The following is a 26,529-nucleotide window of genomic DNA, read 5'->3' on the forward strand; positions in this document are numbered from 1 at the left end:
CATAAATCCCTACACTGCTATTTGGCATCATAAAAATCGGTAAACTTTTATAGAATAATATAATAAGTTCATACGCGGGACAAAGTAATTGATTAAAATTGAAATTAAAAAATCACAATATGACTGTGTAGAGTGTTTGATCATTGAGTTACTCCAATAACCCACATAAAGTCTAATTAATAATTTATAATATGTACTTTTATAATGCATACCCATGTTAGTTTTAAATTTAATAATAATATTGAGAATAAAGTTAGTATCTCAATACAAAAAAAAACACCAACTAAACATAAGTTGAAAGTACTGACTTCTTTACGTATCTAACTCGTTATTGTATGAAAGCATAATACATAATATATCATTATAATCGTTAATACACGTGTTTATAATTAATATTATTGGTTATTCTATAGTTATAACTTCAATTCCACTCATGTGGGGATTATAATCATGTTTTTTGTAGAAATTGAAAATAATCCGATAAAATTATATAGTTTATTAGGTGTATGAACTGTGAATTACATAAAATATGCATATTATTAAACATATTTTTTCGCATTTCTATTAATTTATTTAGTACAATGATTTAGAACAAAGATCTATACATTTGATAATTGATATAGAGTACCTACCCATTCGATAACGATTTGAAAACGTTTCGACAAACATAAGTACCTACAGGTATATCGCATAATATGTTACATTGCTATTTGTTATAGAATGTGTCCGTACGAATTACTGCTGGTACTCGTAAATGCAATAGACTGTGACGACCAACGAGGATACATATTGCAATGTAGGTAAGTATACATTCATAGTATTATATATGATTACAATTTACAACTAGATACCCGATAAATTAAATTCGTTGTTTGTTATAAAATGCATATTGTATGAACCTACTACCTACACAATCATTGAAAACCTTTTCGGCCGAATGTGCACTCGTTTCATTCACAAAAGTCTTGATAATTTTTGGGTCACCGCATATAAAATTCAAGTTAAATAACTGAAAATTGATTAAAGGTAATTATGTTTATTATTATTATTACTATTAAACACGTAACTCTCGACAGTCTCAACACATAAAACAAAATAAAATAAAAGGAGGATTAAAGGCAAAAGTCGTGTGCTATACAGTTGAAGTCGAGTGTACTTCGTCATTGTAACATAGGTATTAAATTTGAATTCAATGATACATTATAAAATATTACATTCCAAAAACAATTTTGAGCGAAAATAGTCCGTCAGTCTAAATATGATAATATTATCAAGTATATTTTTTGATGATATTATATTTATACCGACATTAAAGTAATTCATTTTACTATTAGTAATATGGTAGGTTGAATTAATTTTTGCTAAAAACATCGCATTTATTATATTATTAATATTTAATTATTATAGAATTATAATATAATATCATTTATTTATAATTATAATTTTAATCAATGATTATAATATTAATGTTGTTAACTTTTAAGTCAAAATAAGTCTCAAACATCTTTAGAAGAATAACTTAACAAAATCGTTCTGTGGTAAAAATGGTGTAAGTAAATAGATTTGTGGTGTAAATAAACAAAAGCAAACAATTAATATAAATTTATTGAAAATATCATTGTATATCTAAATTTTATTAAATTTTGAACTACAAATACTTGTAAAAGAAAACATTATGCTTATGTATCATTAATATTTTAAAATAGCATAGCATTCATTTTTTACCTATATCTAATTTTTTTTTTAACTAGTTTTTTGTAAAAGTTCCAGTTTTCTCTTATATTTTTTTGTTTTTCAAGGTTATTTTGAAAAATATTGGGAATTTTTAATTTTTATTTCCCAAAAGTATCGATTGAATTCACTTTCGATTTTATTAAAAAAAAAAAAATATTGAAATTGAAAATCAAACCATATTTTCTACCATAAATCGTGTACACCTATACAGGATACGTATCGTTCATAATATATTTCAAACACTGTTTACTTGTGGATTATAAATAACATACAATGCGCCTTTCGTGTAAGATTTACCTACTACAGTAAAATATATTACTACTGAATGCTGCAACTTATGACAATCTTTAAATAATATACAACCTTCCAGACCAAATATCTTCAGCTCTCAACTCTTAGTTGAGACCAGATCGAACAAAACTGATCATTTTCATAATTACCACAAAATTATTAAGAACCAACTGTATATGTAGAACTAAAACCAGTTACTCACTTATTTTTTATTTGATTATTTCTATAGTGTGCCATTGGCTAAAAAAATGATCACGACTACTCGACTCTATAAAGTCGACGAATATGAGAACTACATACAATAATATAATATTATGTGACACTCACTTTTATAATCTTCTCTCTGTCGTTTGGTAGATTCAAATCACAATGAAATCCATACATAGCCTACCTATGGCCTCTAATCACTAATTATTTATGAACATTTATGTAGGTATAATATATTTTATGATACAATACATAAATCAGCGGATAATTGTACAACGAGTATCAGGTTATAAATTTAAACACATTGTTATATCTACTCGCAACATTATCTAACAGTGATTTGTTGTATTTATCTGCATCACAACAAAATAATAATAATAAATTATAGCAACTCGTGTGTCTTGTGATGTACATGTACATATTACCTATATATATATATGAAATTATTTGTCGATAAAATAAAATCGTTATGTTATTAGTAAAAAAAATATTGAATTGGAATATTTAAATGCATAATTTTAGTGCGTGGCTTATTGTTAATACCTCAGTAGGTACCATCGTATTCGAAATAATAAAAAAAAATAATAACATAATAACAATATAGTTACCAATGTAAAGAAAATAGGCGCAATTTGAGTTTTTAATTTTTTTTTTTGGGGGGGGGGAGATATTATAATTTGAATGTATGTACTGTTAACGCTATCACTTGTCAGATGTTAGGTATCTATGATTTCAATCTAATGTTGATATAGTTTCGTTATTTAAATGTTATATTAATATTATTGTATGAGCCTAAATATTAATAAGTGCTCAGTGATGAAATTATATATAATTATCTATTAATTTTGCACAAATAAATATTATTAATTATTTGCAACTGTTATATTTATTATTAATATTATTGTATGTAAGACCAATTTATCATATTATGTAAATACGGAATTATTATTATTAGAAAACTAGGTGTATAATAGTTCCTATTTATACATATTTTGTAGAAAAAATAAACCTCCAGGCTATGCAATTTAGGCCTTGAATGTACCATATCCCAATTATGCGTATACGTCATATATGACGAAGATAATGTCACTTTCAGTGATACACGAAAATTGCACGTCGCATACTCTGGCTTACACAAATCAAAATACCTATCCGAACATTTGGGGTCTTATTGTTCGGTGGAGAAAGACTCAAATCTAAGGGTCTGTTTAATTAGGTAAAGCATCTTGGCCCATATTACCATGCCATATTGACTACTCGATACATATACACATTAGATAATACTATTTAGTGTGCAATAATTTTCATACGTTATTGAGATACATGCGTACAACACCGACAGAGAGTCGACGGTAAAAAAACTCATTCGGCGTCGATCCCATTTTCTATCAATCGCAGGTCGTTGTCGTAGTATACGAGCAAAACCATTGACATAAACACTAAAGGCATGTACGTATAAACGATAGTTTAACGGTGGAGATTGTATTTTTTGCCAATTTTGGTACTTGTAAGTTGTAATCACTAATCTATGCCATTAATAGATACATTTCAGGGCGCGCGTGTCATCTGCACCAAAATATAAGAAAACAACACGTAATTAGCTCCATATCTAAATATTTATTTTGGTTACATGTACCACGATGGGAAATTAACGGCATAATATAATGTAATCTACAACACACTTTCAATTTCAAAGGTTAAAATTCAACTAATAAATTTACCGAGCTCACATCAGTATAACACATAAAATCTTGAATAAATAACATTGACTATTAATAACACGAAAAATCGGACAATTAATTATAACATTCTTGATTTTTATATATCTTATACATATTAATTATTATCAAATGAAATATTACTCATTTATAAACAAAGTACGTATACACACAATTATTACAATTACGAGTAGTTTACTTTGTTTTATTTTACTAATTTACTTGATGTACATTTTATTCATTTTTTTGAAGTATATCTATTAAAATTAACTTGATTGATGAATAATTTAAAATACATATAGATAAGTTAAAAAAATATATTATAATTTATTATTTCAAAGTGGAGTAAATAACAACTTTTATAGGTTCAAGATTGCGCAGATTACATAATGCCATTTCATCTAGTTTTATGTTGCACATTTACCAAAATTAATTTTTAGATGTGGCGCAAATTACATTTTTTTAATGGTTGTTTTTAACGCAAATTATACGCCCTTTAATATTAATGATTATTGTGAAAGGTTTTTTTTTTATTAGTTTTTCGGCTTTGTTATTCACTTCGTGTGAACGCATATATATTCCTATTACTATCTCGTATATATTATTGTACTTCCGTCGGAACATTTGATCTAAATTCTAAGGTACAAAATCATGGAGATTAAAAATAACTAATTATTATTTATTTTCATGAGTAAAAACATATACTATATAATATATTATTAGTTATTACATTACATACACAGTGTGTATTACACATTTACACATGTCATTGTACATACTACATAATAACACCGTTAACCGCTATGTTATATTTTGAAGCTTGTGCTAAGAAATGTTTAAAACCACTCATCAATTCATCATACCTAATATTTGTGAACATAGGGGTGAAAAAAATTTGGCACTCACATTCAACTACTATCAAATGCGTTCATCTTCAAATATCCAGGAGGACACAGTATTTTTACGTGATAAAAATAAATCATCGACATATTTTTCTTATATTAATTGTTAATATAATATTATCGATGGATGAAATTAATTTCTTCGACTATCTTATACATAGCACTAGAAAGTAGAAGTTAGTAAAAAAAATGTATTTACTTTATTCGGTTATCAACTTTAATATATTATATATTTTAATATTTATACGTATAAATGTGTAATAGATATGGACAAGTCGGGGGGGGGCTCTCCCCCAAAGGACACCATTGACTAATATACACATAACTACAAATATACTACATACTCTAATAATTTAAAAAGTTAATATTTTTTCCTCCGCCGTTATCTTTACTTTGAATAATTTTATTTTTGTCTGATTCTTTAAAAATACCTAATCATTAATCTATTGTCCAATTACTTGCAGTCATAGTGAAAAGTAACGAAAATTAATATGATTTAAAAATAAAAAATAAATTGACATTAATAATTGAAAATTTAAAGTTCAACTAACAAGTATATTTTCAAAAGTTGACTGTATTATAACTATGTTAATCTCTTATCTAATATCAGCTAACTAATTTGTTATTACGGCAAACTATTAACTGGGTTAAATTTACAGTTTAAAAATTTGGTCTAATTATTGTAATCATATACTTCGTGATAATTAATATCCAATTTGGTAACAATGGAATCAATACGATGTGAAATGGATAATGAAATACATTATTGATTAATTAAATTTACATTGATAGTTAGAAATTTAGAATATAGATAGGTGTACAGATAACAGATGTATTAAACAACAGGTGTTGAAAAAATTATAATTATAATTACATTAAAATGTAAATCTCATAAATATTTCAGGTCTTTAGGTAAATAATTGATTTTTAAATGTATAACTTTCCATTTTAATTTAGAACTATCCGTATTGGTTAGAACTGCTCTTAGCGCAAACTTAGTAACTCTTACACGGCTCATATTATCATATTATAATATTATATGAATATTCACTGAATAATCGCGATATTTGCCGTATTTTGCATGCTATTTATTTAGTTTCCTTTTTAACAAAAAGTTTTTATTTTGATGATATTCAATCCGTTAGTTTTCTCTCTCTCTCAAAAAAAAAATAATAATAAATAGAATAACTGAATAAATAGGTTGGATTTTTAAAACTCAATAGCCACCGAGTATTTTTAAGAAAATATAGGTTTTTGATTTTTGAAAGAAAATAATTTAAATAAGACAATGCGTGTATTATAGTTTTCTTCTTAATTAATTAATACATTTCCGGAAAAAAAATTGATGTGTATAAAAGATTAAAAGATGTAATTCATTTTTATTCCTATATGGTTTGAAAGTATAATACATGGTTCATGAAAATTGGCTATCTATTTGTTAAAGACTTATACACATTTCACCATAATATCAAACCATGTCTGACTACAAGCCATAGTCCACGATCGAACGTAAATTATTGTTATTATCTTCTCGTTCATCCGATGCTGTTGTAGTATGGACGAACAACGCGTTCATACAACTGTATCTACCATAATGTATTTATTATTTTTCTGTCATGATTTATAACCACAATGTAGTATATAATATACAATTGTTGCAGTTGAAGATAAATGAGTATAATATTATTATATTTTGTACATTATAATTGTTGTTTTCAAGTTGATTTTCTTTGAGACTTAGCCTTAGGTGGTGATTATGGTGGCCGGTGGGTACACAATAAATAAAATTGGACCTATATAGGGAATAAAAGTATAATATTATACTATACGTACATACCTACTATAATTATAAAGTACAATATAATTTTCTGCGTAAAAACGTATAGTGTTATTACTATTATTGAGAACTGTTAATTTAACGACGGAGATCACACTAAAGTTTTAGATTTTACTAGACATTGTTAAAATTGTACGGTTCGTACTTATTGTATGATTTTCTACGAAACTAATTAAAAACTGATGATTTTCTGTTGGATATTATGTATATTGTTTGATAGAAATAACTGATATATATATATAAATATATTCTCAAAAAGTCCACACAAATTAGGGAATCATCCATAATAAGCACGTATGTAATGTTACTATTCTACCATCATGACCACTTTTTTCCAAACAAAAATATAAATTATAGTCCTTTAACTGTAAGTAATTATTAGTTTATTCATAAAAATTGTAAGTTGATCATCCTGAATTTATCCAGATAATTTAATTTTGGGCATGTAGCACCCCTACTCTTTGCCAAATTGTTTATATATTTTGTTCATATATATATAATTATTCAAATTTCAAATTATTGTATATTATGTTGTATGTACTATTATTTCATTAAATTAACCAATGGGATAATCCTAATAAACTATTTATTAAGAAAATATTCAAAAGATTTACTTTTTTATTTATACATTTGAAATTCGAAGCATACAATTTATTTTATGCCTTTTTGTATTATGTTTTCTTTTATTTGAGCTTAAGCTTTTGTATTTCAAACTGTTTAGTTTGCGTACGGAATTTGTAATAAGATACATTTCACTGTAAATACTATCTATGCGAACAAATTTAGTTTGCTGATTCAAACTGTCAAAAACTTAAACGATAACATTATTCTTGCTTCAAATAGCACTAAATGGCCCAAATAAATGTATAATCCTACTTATTCCATAGTACTAGTATCACGTATCATACATTTTATGATCATTTTTTTTATCGATTTATGGTTCAGCCAAGGTTATATGCTATGCTATTAGTTTGACTGCAAAAAAAAATACTTCAACATTGAAATCTATGATTTTGCAAATTACAAGTAATTCTCAATGAAAATCGTTGTTACATTAATAATTATTTTAATATGTTGTCATTGTATTTGATACTTTGTTAATATGTATTATTACATGACGCACGATTACGTAATAATATAAATGACACAATTTAATTGTAAGTAAATTATGTCTACATTACGATGAAAAAAATATTTACATCGAAAAATTATACTTAACTATAATATTACCTATATTTATCATGTATCAATAGTAACTGAAAAATATTAATACTACAATAAAATTATTTTTTAAACAATTTAAAAATTGACTAATAGGTATACTTTTAATAAATGGGCATTTTAATGTATAAAATATCAATACAAATAAATAATAATATTATATTTATTAATTATTACCATATTGCTTTATTGTAAGGCGTTAGCGTTTGACATCACAATAATGTTGTTTTTGCTAGCAGTAAGTAATAAATTATTGTGATTCATATATAATATTGTGAAATCATATAGATATACTAATAAATATATACAATAAAATATAAATATAACATAATATTATAGTAAAATACGCTGGTTTAATAATTCTGTTAGACAGCTAACGAAGAAGACTTGCTAAACGATTGAAGTATACTGTAGGAGTGTAGTTGTGTGGTAATATAGTTTTGTTCAATCTCGAGTAAAAAAACCAGCAAAATATCGACGTCCTTAGATTTAAAATTATTTAAATGGACGCATATTGTACGGTAAGATTCTTATCCGAACATGTATATGTAATGTACCCTATCGAATAAATATAAATTTAAGCTGATCATAATTTATTACCGCAACATTACTGTATTTTATAATTATACCACCACAGGGTAGAATAATAATAAATGTATAATATGTATTGTTAAATTGTAGAAATAACGTACAAGTCGTGATACTAATAATACGTCTGACGTGCACCGCGGCTAAAAACATCGATTATCGATTAGGCGTTAAGACTGTATATTAAAACCACATAATAGATGGTTAGGTTAATAATTAATACCGTTAATTGTGACGCGTTGGTTGAAATAATCATTGACGTTTGGACGGCTGACCGCGGTAATCATATCTGTTGTGTCTTGTGTGCGCCGCATGCCGCCGTCCGCTGTCGCCATCAAAGCTCAACGCCGCAAATGTCGCATTTTCACCTCACGAATTCGTGTGGCGTTTTCACATGAATCGCGATTGTGCCCAAACAGTTGCGGTTCATATAATATTAATATGATATCGACAAAGAGCCCACCGCTGTAATGGCAAACGAGTGGACCTTCAGAAGATCCAATATCAAATGCGCGTATATGCTCGTTCAAGTTCAAGTATATATGATATACATATATATTATGGGTGCGGGTACTTACCTATGTAATAATAATTTATTTAAATTAATTAAACGGGTCGGAGGCCAATAAGTATAGATAACAAGGTAAGAAATTAAAATAATATTGGGATTAACATATATAGTGGCACAATAAATTTGTAAGGATAATGTAATAATACAATATATATTATTGTATAGCAATACATATAATTACGCCTAAAGATAAAGAGAAAAAAATCAACATTAACTCAGAGTTTATTACATGAAACTATAAGAATTGGAATTGTGACAATTGTGTAATGATTTATGTAGAACAGTTATTGTAAGTAAAGATGTCAAAATGGTCAAAATTTAATAGACAGGGAGCATCAATGCGTTTATTAACTAATTTAAAAATAAAAGTAGTATCAGCTAGTTCACGTCGAGAATCTATTGAGTGGATATGTTTTGAAGGAATCTAATTTGTCTATAGCCGTGGGTAGGTATCTATTTAATATAAATATTATATTATATTAGGTATCTATTAAATTATTATATATTTATAAATTATTCATTTATTAATTATCTATGTATTAAAAATAATTATATAGTATTACAGATGTAAAAAAGTGGTTTTGAACACGTTTAATAAAATCAATGTCGATTCAAAAATATGTATTCCAAATGGGTAGTTTGTATTATAAGATAGATGTAATAATAATATGCAGCAGAGAAGCCTAAATTATCTCAAATCTTTAAATTTTGATCGCTTAACAAAGTCTAATGCGTTTAAAGGATTGTTTACAAAATTATTGATATTTTCCCGGGAATTTAAATTGTTGGTTAAACTGGTCAAAGTTATGTATCGAGTCTTTAATGACAAATATGATATTATATGTTGTCGCGTGTCAGTGACAAAAACAGCGACTATGTGTCAGCCGCTTTGTAAATCGACTAAATCGCAATAGTCCCGCAGAATTGACGCGGAACACCCGTCGTGTACATCGTACATTTTATTACGCTGCGCCCTTTTATTATACCTAACCTGGCTAACCTATGACATAACGCCGATTGCAAGTGATTACAACGGACGAGTTGATCAATTCACAATAATGTTTAATCTAAACACTAACACTCTGTATATTATATATATATATCGGCTATATTATCGTCTATATCTATGCAGTATCAACAACTGGATCGATACCGTCGAATGCTATGTATTATAGCACTTTGCAAAGTTCGCGATAAGCGTCATGAAGCCCGCAAAGGTCGACACGCAATGTTATAATATTATAATGAATACTAAAACGTCTTATTTCCGTCACGCCGAATTCGCGGTTACGTCCGTATTAGTCCTCATGCCTAAAATCGACATCTGAATACGGAGAAGTTTGGATAATCCGAGGAAAACCTTGGTAAAACAATCGTTTGATGCGCTGTAAAATCATTTTTAGTGTGAAACTATAGTATACTATAAGTATCAAGTTTATCGAGAATTTTCGTCGGTTCCTCCACAAGCTGATGACACATAATATGCGTATTATGTAATGCACTAGGTAATGCAACTATATATGCAATGCGCGACTCAGTGCAAGTGTGTCCGATGCTACCTAGCTGATGTATATTAATTATTATTATAATTTGGTTCACGGTACAGAGTATATTAATGCATCCAAGTATCCAACTCGGTTTATGACTTGTAAACAAATTACATGTTTTGTTTTTTATTACTTTAACGATTTTTTTTTTATGCTACAGCAACATGATGTACGTCTGAACGGCAGTAAAAATATTGTTCAGAAATATAATATAAAATATACCACATGCGTACAGCAGTCGAAAACCGTCTGCCGGGTCATAGTGTTCAATAAGTTGTTTTGATGCATCTAACTTAAATTAATTAGTTAGTCCCCTAGAACCGACAATACTGTAACGGTCTGTCAATTGATAAAAAAACATTAATAAACATAAATGTTATACGCATCATATTATGTATATACCTATGTGTATACGCATTTTTTAAGATGATAATTATATGCATCGTGTTATGTTCGAACAGCGTATATAGGTATTTGTTGCTGCAGTATACGTGTGGATGGGTTCTTTACAATTTGTCATCGTAAATAAATAAATAAATATGTGTATAAGTTATGTTGATATATGTTATTCGGCGTGTATTCGATATGATTTAATATTATTATTTTATACACTGGTTTTTGGGTACTGCAAAAAAAAAAAAAACTTAACGGTAGTGTTGAGCGCAGATATAAAAGGTATAATAATCAATCATCACATAATAATAGGTTTATAAAAGTTTGAGAGTCTTTTTTTGCATTCATTTTTGTTGTTTAGCTATCTACAGATTTATGTCTTCAATTTCAACCGGGATCCCACCTATTTGTTCTTATTTTAATTATAAAAATACCAAGTTAACCTTGTAAAGGTAATAGTTAGAATAATGAATTAATATATAAAAAAGTGTGCGAAACCGTAGTCAAAGTCATAAGCCGAGTATAATATTAGAGTAGTGGCGATAAAGTGTCATATTAAAACTTGAGTTTCGACAATCATATAGTCACCTAGGCGAAACTAGACATTTGTATAAGGCTAAATACTCTGGGTTTTGTTTTTTATATTATAATATTTAATATACTTAGGTATTAGTACATTTATTTTATATTACATTCATACTGCCACAATATATTCAAGCTTGCACTGAATTCCAAGAAATATATCAATAATTATTATTAAATCCAACAACCTATTTTCAATGAGGATGCTGTGTCACCGCAACGAAAATACGGCCTGTCGACATCGCTCGGCTACCGTCGCTCTTCTTATTACCTACTTGATCATATAAAATATGTACCTATTTACGAATATTTTATGAAAATATATTGCAAAAATCCCTCCGTGGGCCTTTACAACCGAATAAAGTACAATACATTGAAATAAATATAGACAAATGAATTAAATATAAATAAAAATACCTAAAAATAATTTTCATTTGTTGATTTTAATAAAATATTTTAACTATTCTTATTTTTTATAATTTACCAATAATTACACCAGGTAGAATAAGTTAATATTTACATGCCATATTACTGTTATATTATTATGTATTGTTATTGTAAACAGTAATAAAAATAGACATTTATCGTTTCCGTTATTGCATTTCAGAAAAATAACCACAAAAACGGTATTTTAATTTTTTTATTTAATACATTATTATTATGTATGTACCCCATGTGTATCATTTTTAAGCCAACAACCTGTCGGCATTAGGTCAGGCTTGACTCGTAGTTTTGCCTGTGTATATAGATCATTTGCTCGTGACGACAACAACAAAAATAGTATACATATTGTGTTCTTCTTGAAAAGAGTGCTTCTGACCGAATGTTAATTGGGACCAGTTAACTTGTGTATACAGGCACACAATGTGCACGCATGCAGCCCGCGCATAAAAGGTTTATGGTTGTCACAATTACTGGTAATTAAGACTCTTTCATTTGGTCAATTGTTATAATTTTGTTTGTGTACATTTAAATTGCTCAGTATTTAAATTAAAGTGGGAGTTTATTTATTTTTGTCACAGCAGTGACGTTTGTTTGTGGATTAGAATTTAATAAAATCATTGACGAATATCGATTTCTTTAAATTTTTTTTTGTTTTTAATTAACTGTCAACTTTGAGCTTTTTTATTATAATATACCTAATAATATGTAGTATACATAATTATACAACATCTTAGAATTTAGAAGAATAGAAGTCAATTTTATTAAACATCGGATAGGTATTGTCTTACACGTGGAGTATACTTTGTGGCCCACGTGAAGAACGACAAATTAGGAATAGGACTTAGTAGGAAATTTTTATTATTCTCGTATTATGTGTATAGTCATTTCATGAACTCTACATAAATATTTGTTTTGCGATATGCGCGTAAACAACTTATCGGTAACTAACAACTAATGTGTATACTCGTCTTTTATTTTTTGGGAAACTACCGTGAAACGCTACTTGCAAACGGAGCGCATAGTTCCACTGTAGCAGAACAACACGCTGTTAAAAAGAATTCTGTTGGCGAAGATTTTCAGATCATATACTTTGTTTAGTTAGTGTATGTAATATGTATACATACACAATATACATATAACATATAGTTTATATATACGTAAAGCTGTACATGTGACATGTCACATACATACAACAATTAAGTACCACGCGCGGGATAAAGAGAGTTAGTGCGTGAGTGACAGATATGAGAAAAAGAGAGAGAGAGGGGAGAAAGAGAGACGGTTATTTGTGAGCATACTCACAAGTTTTGAACCACATCACTCACGCAAAAGTCAATTGGAATATTGAAATTTCAAATTTGTTTTGGTAAACTCGTGGCAAGGAGTAGAAAATTTGATTATTACCGCATCCAACACTGATATTGTAGACCATATATCGCATACAGCGTATAACATTATGATATACATTATGTTTATGTGTCTTAAAGGTATAAGTATTATAATAAGTACCTATTTGTGTTTTTGTTTACATATACGCTCCACTAATTTGCTATATTATATATTATGTCATGTTTCGGTGTGATTTTTTCTACGTCGTGTTCAGCCATTGAATTACCATAATAATTTGTTGGTTGACGCGAGAGCGAACGACTATACGTGGCGCGGCGTTCACTCGTTATCGCGTAGACACGTCGCCGCAAGAGAGTATTCTATTAAAACGCTGGCCTCGGGCCCACGGGGATCTTGTGGTCGTTATTTATCTTCGCTCATGTGTGTATATAGGTACCCACCCGTCGGTTATTTTTCCTTCTTGAAATAGTAATGCGTAAACGAACGTCATCAGTTTTTTTCGGTATAAACGGACGACATTCGTGATGGTAGAGTGTACGAAAAGAGCCGGCAGTTATTTAAAAAAAAAAAAAAAAAAAACACGACATACTGACAACAATGTTATGTTATAACACCGTGCACCGATCGAACGATACGTCCAAACGGCGGATTATCGCTACTCTGGCCGTGTATTTATATCCACCAATTCAGTGGATGAAAAGATGACGTGACAGGAAGTTACTGTGATATAATCAGTGTTTTTTTGTTTGTCTTTTTCAGGTAATCAAAAAAGAGTTAACCTGTTATACTTATCTATACTCATATACCGATGATAATTGATAATTTAAATCAGATGTTTGATATGCCTAGCCATTTATTGCAGTAAATTTATACATATGCATAACAAATGACAATATACGTATATATCCAAATAGGAATCATTTACGTTTATTTTTTATACTCGAGTTTATATGACGTGGATATAGTTTTTAATATTTTTAAAAAAAAATTAAAATGTTTAATAGGTTAAATTTTGTAGATATATTTGTATATGTGTGTGTGTGTGTGCTGTGTAATGTTTTTTAGTTCCTACACTCTATCCTGTGGGTATTTTGGAAATCACAAATTTTAATTTCAAAAATCTGACATTTTAACAGGTATTATTACTAATTATAATAAATTTTCTAACTGTTCTTGTATATTTTTTCTAAAAATCAATAAAATCAAATTGTACACTTTACTGGTCGTTTATTTTATTGATTAATTTTTCCCTGTTTTTTTAGTATTTTTTTCTATATTTGTAGGAACCAATCGGTTGGATGGTCTATACTTATAAATAAAAAATAAAAATAAAATTAACTTCACTGATGTTATTTTATTATTATAACAATTATCTGAATAATTTATAAGCAATTCAACCAAATAACTAAATAAAAATAGTTTTTATGATCGAGTTTCATGTTATGATTAAATTTTATGGACGATGTGTGTCCATGTGTATACTGCATACATACGCAATACAGTATACGTTTTGTTATTATTGATATTGTTCACTGCAGATGCCCTATGTGGATAGCTGTTTATATTTTTTTTAAACGTCCAAGTATTATTTGCGGTAAATTCGAATCATTCGATTGTGGATATTTTTTTACGTTCTGTGTTCATATAAAATCCAATGGACCGTTTTGTTAATGTACATTACGATGTTATGAATGTGTATTATACTTTATTTATCTATTTTACTATTATATGAAATTAACTATGAAGTATAATGCGGTTTACCGAATGCGAGCCACAAGAAATACTAAAAATCATTTGTCAAATGGATTTGGGTGCGATGCGTCATAACGAAATTTCACTACAATTATACGCGTGTGTAAAGTGTCCCAAACAATAAATTTGCTTTGTGGTTTATAAATAATGTAATCAGGTATCTAAATCACAAGAACACATTATCGAATATATTAAATTAATGGCATTTGTAATTTGTAGACAAGACATTTATCATACAATTGTGTTGAATCACTTTTTTTTTGATAAACTGAATATAAAACGAAAAGGTATATATAGGTATTTCATTACTTACCTTATGTTAAGGTACTTATCACTTTTTATGAATCATTAACACACGTCACTTAACGTGGTAGAAATAAAAAATAATTTGAAATGACATTTTAAACATTAAAACATTAATAATTATTTTATAGGTAATATATATATTTTAGTGTTTTTTTTTTTTTTTAGTTTAATATTTACGATAGAGATTTAAGGTTTCTGTATAAATTGAAAAATGTCGCTATAGTTAAAATACATCTATAGTGACTTGTATTCGATTAATTTTGCAGCCATAAAAATGTCACAAAAATACACATATGTCATAAAAACATACGCAATCAAACGTCAAATGAAAACAAATTGAGCTGTTTTAAAACTCTTAAAATTAGTTACTATAAATGAAATCGTTTTGAACAAAAAAATAGGTCAATTTGATGCAAGTACGCAGCAATAAGTGCACTACCATCGTTAACATAATATATCATTTAAACTAATGTGTTTTAGATTATGAACGAAGGGAGTGGTTGATAATAATATCAACGATGTGTATTTTTATTTTGATAAAACTTTGTGAATTGTGGGGCAATAAAAAAAACTTTAAAATTTATGTAGTACATCTATTTGGATTGAAATTTTATTAGTTGATTTTGAGAAGATCGTAAAAATCAACAAAGAATATCGGAATGTAAAAATCGGAGTAAACGGCAAAAAAGTCTGAACAAAAAATAATTTAAAAAAAATATTATTTATTAGGTATATATATAATTATTAATCATGCATTAATCAAAGTAGTCAATCAGCTATTATTTTAAAATTACTTTTATATTAAATTATTAATACATTAGTACACAAATTATTACTACTCCGTACTCATTTTTCGTAAACAATATGAAGTGTCCGAAGACGGTCTTCCAAAGTATTTTGTTTCCTTTTAGATGTTAGCCCATTATCAACATAAATAATTTTTTTACCATTTTTTATTAATTTTATACTATCCATAATTATTATATAAGTATTACTTTTAAAATTGCTATTGTTTATGATACACGGTTGACTACAGCAGTGTTTCTCAAACTGTGGTACGCGTACCCCTTGGGGGTACTCGAAATTTTTTAAGGGGTACAAGTCTGGCCAACATGTATGTAAGTCTTTAAATTTTTTTATGTATATTTTAGTTTATAAACTAAGAAGGGGTACCCAAAAAAATGTATTGATAAAAAGGGGTACAGTGTTTATAAAAGTTTAAGAATCCCTGGACTACAGTATTAGTATGCTTTATCATAGGTACCTACTAGATAAGTACTAATGTTTCCCTTACCTGTCTCTATAGTAAGAGCGATTAAAATATAATATTATTTGAAAAAATATTATTTGATAAAACATATTTGTTTAATAATTATTAACGAATTAACTAATTTTATTTTAATTTTATTATTAATATACATTTAAATATTTTTTCTCGGACTTTTTTTCTTAATATCAAGAATCAGTAGTATATAAATTTAAATTATATTCACATATTTTACACGGTAGTGTTAGTTTTGAGGTTTTATAGTTACATTTTATGTTTAATACAACATAATGTGATTTGGTGTTAAATAAAGAGGAATTTCAAATAAAATCTGAGATTTTTATTTATTCGCCTCTTCGCAAAAATACATAAAGAGATTATACTAAATAATGAAATAAAAAGTAATGTAATGTGAAATGGTTCAAAGAAATAAAAAGCTACTTTTAATGTAATGTGAATATTTTAAATGTCTATTAATAGTTCAAAAAAAGCCAACTTGTTTTGTTTAGAAAAAAATCAAAATCGCTTTTGAAGAATATTTTACATCATTATTTTACGGTACCTATATTATAACTTATGAGTTCTACGCAATATAACTAAATTATTTTCTCATAATCATATTATATTTATACAATCATTTGTCATGGATTTTAAATGTAATATAATTACCTCTGCCTATTCAATGAGGCATAAGTGCTCAAAACCTATTATACACTAGACGAGAGTTCCCCGGATTTGTTTTTATAAAAAATATTTTTTTGCGAGTGATATATTTAGGTATATCTTTATGATACAGCCGATACAGGTTTCGGTGAGACAAAATTGACAAAATTACAATTTTTGATCAATTTATTAAGTTTGTGACGAGACATTATCTAAATTTTATGTTCACCTATAGTTTCGTAAAACAATATAGTTAGTACTATAGTAGATATACTTATTGTGCATTTATCTTAGTTTTTTGTCATGTCCATTTTTTTTTCGATACAATTATTTTTGGTCTTATCAGTAGTCGGTTAAATAGTTATATTTAATATGCACCTATATACTTGATCAAAAAATCGAAATAACGTTTAAGATACCAGATGTCAGGCGATAGTGATGTTCTTGGGATTTTCAGCGAACTTATTATTGACTATATAATATTATCATCATTAATAATATTGATACCTACAAAGTGGACGTTCAGAATATCGCAAACTTTGTTGCGCTTGTCAGGTACAAGAAACTTAGAAACGGATTTATTGCCATTGAAGAATGAAGATATTGTACATTTTTTTTTTGTCATCAAGTCTCAATTAAGATATGATAAAGCAAGACGACGTGGTATACTGTAGTTACTATAGTACGCGCTATAGTATTGTTACGTTTTATGGGTATAGCCTTGAATGTGTCGTCGGCGAGTAAAGAGATTATAATTCATATGATGGCACGATGCATATTATTTTATATTATAAAGGTGTACGCGTTGACATATTATTGTTGTCATTTGCAGGTAATAATTTTTTATCGTCGAGAAGTTTTGACTATTTTTAGCCTGATTGTTATATAACCACTCGTATTCCTAGATTATATCGAGTGCTCGCCGCCGCACAATGAGCGCAGGTACCAACAATAATATTATACCTACACTGCGGGGAATAGCTATTGTCGTGTATACATTTTTTTATTACTATAAAGAGTGTGTGTATTGTCAAGCGCTTTGTTTTCTACCACGACACAGCTTTCGAGTTTTCAACGTCTGTGTATTGAAATATCGTCGTGTATAATACGTAAAACATATCATAACCTGAGCGGAAATAACAATATATATATATATATATATAGGGATATAATATAAATATTTAATATTATGATAACACGACCGCATTTAAACATTAAAAGCGTTATTCGTGTATATCGAATTCATACGAATATAATTTAATAATATTATATTTAAAAAATATTAAATATTCTACCATCTACCGATAAGTTTTTAAAATGTACAAACGAACAAATTAATAGGCACCTATACAATATAGGTAGCGTGCAAACAGTTAAATGACGTACATTTGTCATAGTAGCATGAATAGTAACTATAAAGTAGGTATAGTAATGTATAAATAATATGAAAAATGAAAAATAGTCTACTGCATTTGTATAATCATGTATAATAAGATTGTGTAATAGGTATGTTGCGCGTGCTACACAACATAATATACCGTATAATAACATAAGTTTGCTACTGTTGGAAAGTCATAGAAAAAGCACCGAATAAAATATAATATGTATTCATTATGAGACATCAAATTGTATTTTATTAAAATAATAATTATTTTAGAGGTAGATTTAAATGGAAATAATAATAGTAAATAAAAATGAAAACAATAACAATAAAAAAAAAAAAAAAAATTCAATTTTAATGTTTTTATACACGTGATACTGTAATAATCCGACTTCGCCGAAAAAAAAGTGATCGTAATTTATGATTTTTTTAGGCCTTGTAAATGAGAAATAAAACTGTCATTAAACTGTTTTTAGAAAAAAATATCACAGATGTGTGCACTTAAATATTGCAGATGTTGCGATTATAAATTTGTGTTTATTATACTTCGTCATGAATCCAATAATATGTTATGATGTCGTGCATCACCTTTATTTTTATCGTCCGAAACACAAAAACCAAGCATATGCTGGACCTCATTGTGATTAATTATTTAAAATTATGTTTACGCAATTTTCTTTGTTTGAAGAACCTTTGAATATATATTTTTTTATCAGTATGGTGTACTCTACATATTATACGAGTATATAAATCACGTACTTATCTAAAATATTGATTAAATTAATGATAAGAATTTTTATGTAACTTTGTTTTTATCATCTATATACTTCCAACAGTTCCAACTATACTCATAAATTATAGTCATAAATCACACTACACCTGCAGTAGATAGGTATTTAAATAAATTTCACTTTGAATGACATAACACATGTTTTCCTTTGAATCGTATGCCTTACGTGTGAAAATCGATTCAATGACATACGAAGGTGATTGCAATATAATAATACTTTTTAAGAATTTAAGATGTTATATTATAATGCCGAATAAAGAATATTGAACTATATACCTACGTGCCAAACTTATTTGTTTTATTTGACATTATATATATTTTATGGCCTTCAAATATTTCGTCCTTTGTCCGATAAAGTTAAACTAATAAGTAATAACATATTATAGAAAATGATAATATTATTTCGGTATTACATAATATCATATAGGTGAATTACAGTGTCAGTGTAGGTACAATAAAATATATTATATGGTTAACCGTTTTTTTCTTTCTCTTAGAATGTACGTCCAGTAAACAAAGATCAAGAAAAATAATTTTGCTTAAACATTCAACAATTTTGTTACATCTGAGACTTGAGTTTCAAGATGACGAAACGACGATTATGCTAGTGCAATATAATACAAAATGAGTATAAGATAATAATTATTATAAATGTTGACATAGGTATCAACTACTTCTGAAAATGTATTTGAATAGTTCACAAGTATTATGTGTATCATTCCATCAAAAGCTAAAAAAGTGAAACAGTAAAATAATTAATGGCTAGAAAAACAGACATCTTTAGTACTCGTTTATATTATTATAATACATCGCTAGTCTTATTATATAAATATAAATACTATTCATATATTATTTATAGTATAATACGTATATATTATACTTATTGCAGTTTACAATATTCGCTTTTTTTAAGAATAAACTTTGTTATATTCGTGATTATCAGTGTTATCACATTCTTCGGGCTATTAATTTTTACTTATCTATTGCGTAATGATCATTTACAGTTTGATATAAAATTGAGATTTCGGGAATTCGTTGGCTTGAAAATAAAGGAATACGTGGAAATGTTTGGACGAATTACTCATCGGACCAACGTGAAATGGAAGAGTGAAGAAGACACATTGTCACATGACAGACGGAAAAAAAATTTAATGAGAATTTTTTTTATATACGAATGATATCATAACATCTAGTCATCAGACATTCGTCCGCCGACGGATTAAAATAGACTTCTTCTAACAGTTCAAACGTAATCGCATCTGATAAAAGAGGATGATACTTCTTCGAAATACTAAACAATATTTTAAGTACCTTAGTTAATTATAATATAACTTTAACAATTAGTATTTCAATCTAATATACGGTTAGGTAATTTAAATAAATAAAGGTAATAATCAAACTAGAAACTCGGGTTTGCCAAATTATTTAAATACTGCAATTATTGCCAATTGACACAATATTATTACGTAACATTTTTTCCACAAAAGAATTTTTATTTTGAATGTTTTTACTTTTTAATCGTACTCGACAAAAATGAATACAAACATAGGTAGTCCTTACAAAAACCCAAAACCGATTGAAAAACGCGGATTTATGTACCTTATTAGCTTACAACGGCGTACATACACGGATTATAACCAGCTTCTATATAGGAGATAATGATTTTATAGAATTTGGTATAAATTACGCAATCCGGTAACATCTTATGTTCTTATCAAGCCTATTATTGTCTGTATTTGTATTTTTTTATTATCTACTGTATACTCATCATACATAATATATAGGTAGACATGCAATCTTTCTTTATTATGATATGTTTGTACCAATTAAATATGTAAATTATTATTATCTTTTTTTATGTAAATAAACATTATCATTTTTAATGATGATGCCGCATTGGAGACCTGCAAATAAAGGTATTCTATTATAACACAGCCTGGAAGGTGGAGGCTGTGAATCACATACGAATACACACTATACTCGATGATAACAATAAATAATACTATTCGTGTAGCATTGTACCAACTATCATTGGTTTTATAATACATTTTAATATAAAAACCAACGCCATTATAATAATATTTCTGATATGGTGCACGATTACAATACATATTGTAATATTATATTGTACAGATGTGTGTATAGTAAAGAACGGCTTTCTGTAACGCCAACCATTCGTTGTCCGTGGCTGAACACGGCGAACGTCATAAACGCGTCAAAATCGATTTCGCCCCGGAAAGTGTTTATTACCGGAAAGTGATTATCGAGATTCGATGTTTAAGTGAAGATTTCGCGCGTTTGATTGGTCGAACGTCCGAAGGAGTAGCGTATATATTATAGTACGTCTTACATAATATAATATTATACAATAACATATTAATGTACACAGGCATATAATTATAGTAAACGTATAAATAATAACATTCTGCGTGCTCTTACATAATAAATATATCGAATTATCGTACACTACGTATATGTTTTTTGATATGAAAATATTGTTTATACACGGGTTCGATTCGATTGGGATGAAACGAGGTCATTTATTTTGAAAAAAATCAAATAAAAATCAAAAAATCTATGCCACCCGTGTGACTTGTTTGACGTAAAAGGCTTGCGAACATTTATATCTTATCGCGATGTGGTGATGGTAGTGATGATAGAGCGATGACCGAGAAAAGTGCATTATTTGTCCGGACGGCTAATGCGTACGTCGCAATACATCGCGAAATATTGCGCATTACATATTTGCAAACGTTCAACTAGAACGGTCAAAGTTTACTGGGTTATTATCGAAAATGTCGCGTACATAATGATAAAACGATGTTTGTATAAGTCATCTCTATTCCGATGGATTTAACGTCGATTTATCTGTTTGTTCGGTGTACAAGTTTATCTAAATATAGGTACTGTTATACAATTAAATAGTATACATATGTACAGTCTGTGGACTTTCGGCGGTGGGAGGAGAGGGCGGGCAGCTATCCACATGGCTCTTGTTTGCGCACGAACGACCGTTATAAACATAATCCGTTTGCGTACAATTCAGCTAGCGCACAGATTTGAAGGAAAAAAAAATGTTGCAGCACATAATATTTTGTGCGTGCTGCATATTATTCAGCGCATAATATAATTATATGTACCGTACTCGGGATTTACAGTGTAATTTACTGGTTTTATCCTATGGAACGAAAAGAAAGTCAACTCTAGTAGGCGTTATATACGCGCGATGCGCTGCGTGATTTCCCATGACAAATCAATTGATGTCTTTATCTATTTTGGAAAAGTGAACCGACGGCGGCGACGATGCGTTTCAAAAATCCGAAAACTCGAATAATTGGCGATTGTGGGTGTGTATTTCAAGTTTTTCCTTTCGTGTTTATTAATTCAATATGCGCAGCATATTATTATATTCACAATGGTGACATATAATTATAATATCTATAACAGCGGAGCGACACTTGACTTTTATAATTAATAATTATGCGATTGGTCAAGATATAATAAATCATTGTACTTTGATCGATAATGAAATTGATACGTTCAGGCGGATATATAGGCTCTCATTTATACGAATGACTCGAATGACAATATTTTGATGGTTTTTAATTTTTATATTATGGTCAATTGTAAAAGTATTATTAAATAATTGTAGAAAGTTTTATTTTAAGTGCAAAAATAAAATTTAATTTAGCGTGCTTTGTTGTATATCTTGCATGTATAGATTTATAGACGTAAAATATATCCGGACGTACCACTACTAGGTTTCTATAATACTAGGCATATAATATATATTATATTTATACTTTTAATTGCACCAACAATGAAGCTATCCAGTAAATAATCTTAGCAGAAACTAGCAGTACCAATGTCAAATACAAAATAATATCTCAATAATTGTTCCACCTATTGATCTACATCTGCTTAAAAGCACCCTGAAATCTTTAATGTCTTTTTTATTAAATTATCAATCAATATCCATATAACACACATAAAGACTTTTTCTGAAAATCTCACTCAAAATATCTTTAAGTCTCACTTTTTTGATGCAACAGATAAATAATAATTGAATAAACGCAAAACTGCCCATTTCCAATGAAAATTTCATCATCACCTATATACCTAACGAAATTCATAATCTTGTATAAAAGTTTTCTCTGAAAAAATTACCAGGTTATCTTGTCACCTCTGAAGTTACCAGAAATCTTCTGAAAAAACTTTTAGTTACTAACACGTATTATACTTAGTGTCATTCTACACTAAACTTATTTCCCAACTTAATGGAAACATGCCACGACTATTCTTATAAACAAACCAAAGATGTCTGAACCTTCAACGTCATACAAACCGATAAGTCTTCTGCCTCTATTATCAAAATCTTTGAAAAACTCCTGATAAAACACATACCCTAGATTAACTATACCCATTATTAAAAAGGGCCAAATTTAATAGTATAATATATAAAATTGTTTTTATATGAATGATATCATAATATCTAGTTATTAGACATTTGTCTGCCGACCAATTAATTAAAATAGACTCCTTCTAACAGTTCAAAATTAATCACATATTCACATCTGATAAAAGAGAAATACTCGAAATACTATACAATATTTTAAGTACCTTAGTTAATTAATAATTATATAACGTTAATAATTAGTATTTCAATATAATATACTGTTAGGTTTTAGATAATTGAACTTAATAATAATCAACTGCTGAAAAGGAACACATTTAATAGTCCAATATTATTAAACTTATATAGGTAGTATATAAATTTCATAGACGTAAGCGTTACCAGTTACTAAGTAATGACTTCTTTTATCATGATGACTACCTGTAAAAATTAACAGCTAACAAAAATTAATGTATGTTTATTTTACAACAATATATATATATATATATAGCTTTGGAATTATAATTATTATGTATATATAATATAGCATTCACTTAGTGAAATTAATATTTTAAACTAAATGTCCAGATAGTGAAATTTATTGAGATCGTTAAAAGTAAATTTTAACTAAAATACACAATAGGACAATATACCTATATATATTGTACACTGTGTAATTATCGCAAGACTAAAACAAATTATTGTAAGCTATTTAAACTATATTTGTTTTATGAATAAAAATATACCATTATATTTTTTTTTCGTTTTAATAAATGTATTATGAGATTAATGATATTCATAAATATATTATTTAATTTTAAGTTGTAAACAATTTTATAACGTTGACTTTCTCATTAGTTATAGAGCCTGTTCCTTCTATAAAATTTCTTATTATTTCAATCAAAATAAGATTTGCATAGCATGCCAAATATCTATCTAAATTAAAAAAAAAAACAAATCAACTTATGTCAATTAACTTCAAAATGCATTGTAACTTTTTAAAATTTAATTTTTTTGAAGTATGTGTGACACGTTAATTATCGAAAATTAAAAATACGTAGTATGTTTGTATCAGTTTTGAATCACCCGCTTTCGCGTATAATAAAAATATGATATCAATATTGTTGAGGCAACACAGTTATTACTAGAACATCTAGAACCTAAAAAAATAATGTTTTATATGTTTTTATAAATTAAAATGTATCATAAAAACGATATTTTTAACAGCTTATTTGTAAATATATTAAATACTTTTCTTCTGCTATATTTAATACATTGTACATTGACAATAAGTATGATATTAATTTATTATTATTGTTATTAAAATTACAATTTATATTGAGTAGTTTTTTGTATTGATTTAAAATGTCTGTTAATATTTATATTTACTTTAATTTAATATGTTTTAGTTTTAATTTAGGTCCAAAATCGTCTATAAATAAACATATTATAGATAATACATAATAAAATAATATATAACTTAAAATTAATAAGTAATTATCAGTCTCGTTAATGAATAATAAATGTATTAATAATAATGTTATATTTTTGTTTGTAAAATAATATAAGCTAATATAGTTTAAATAACTAACAATAATTATTTGTTTTATAATAAATAATAATTACTCAAAGAATACTATTATTAACAATATTTTACCATTGTACTTATTATTTATTTTCGTTAAAATTCACAAAATGGATAAATTTAACAATCTGGATATACAGTTTGTGAAAAGATTGATTTGACTAAATGGATGTAACATATTATATGTATTTGGTTCAAAAAAATATATTTAAAATATGTATATAAATATATATATTAGAACATTAGTTATTACTGTATTAGTGTTTAATTAGTGAAATTTATACATATATGTTTTTGTATTATTTCGTTTCTGTCCTCCGCGGGCTGCACGTTTGTAACAAATTTCGAAGTCGATTTCTCACACCGAATTTTTTGGTACATCTTGCAGTATATTTTTTCAAACTGTCAATTATAATTCATAATATTACGTCGTTTCGTGTTGTTATTTATTCTTTGTCTTTTTTTTGTCCTTGCCACGCGCTCTTTTCCGGGTCCTGTAGTCCTGACTTACCCATTAAAAACATATTTAATGGTCTACGCTGCTCCACACACACACACACACACACAAATAGAAAATATAGAAGGAATAAACCACCATATGTGTGTGTGCCCCATATAGGATGCACATATACTATACACACTCTCGAATCGGGATACAACAAAGAACACATGGCTGAGTATTCTGATTTTTATTTTTAACGTTTTCGTAATTAGTCAGTATTTACGGTCTCCTCGATTTCATTGGCACCAGTGCTGGTGGAAATGAATCCATAGCCATGCATGTATTTTGTTTTTTTTTAATAATTTCATTAGTCTTGTAGGAAAATTTTAAATGTTATATAACTTTCAGTCTTAGCCCTTAGACGTTTACGAGTAGATATTAGAACTGTTTTTTGTATGATTATTATATATCGTATCGCGTTTATTATTTTTTTCAAATTTATTATTAGGTACGTGATTTTTTGATCCACCGGAAAACATAAAAAACTAGTATTTTCTTAGAAAAA

The 26,529-nt window shown here is 27.7% G+C and overlaps 1 long non-coding RNA gene across 1 annotated transcript in view; it reads left to right on the forward strand.

Annotated features, from left to right (window-relative positions):
* Positions 1-920: 920 nt before the first annotated feature.
* LOC132918619 (uncharacterized) overlaps positions 921-26,529 on the forward strand; it is a 93,221-nt gene continuing 67,612 nt past the window's right edge. Inside the window, exon 1 of the long non-coding RNA XR_009660522.1 lies at positions 921-1,026. This is a non-coding gene — a long non-coding RNA (uncharacterized LOC132918619). The remainder of the gene's footprint in view (positions 1,027-26,529) is intronic.

Source organism: Rhopalosiphum padi, chromosome 1, assembly GCF_020882245.1.
Source record: "Rhopalosiphum padi isolate XX-2018 chromosome 1, ASM2088224v1, whole genome shotgun sequence".
In the NCBI taxonomy this organism is placed as follows: domain Eukaryota; kingdom Metazoa; phylum Arthropoda; class Insecta; order Hemiptera; family Aphididae; genus Rhopalosiphum; species Rhopalosiphum padi.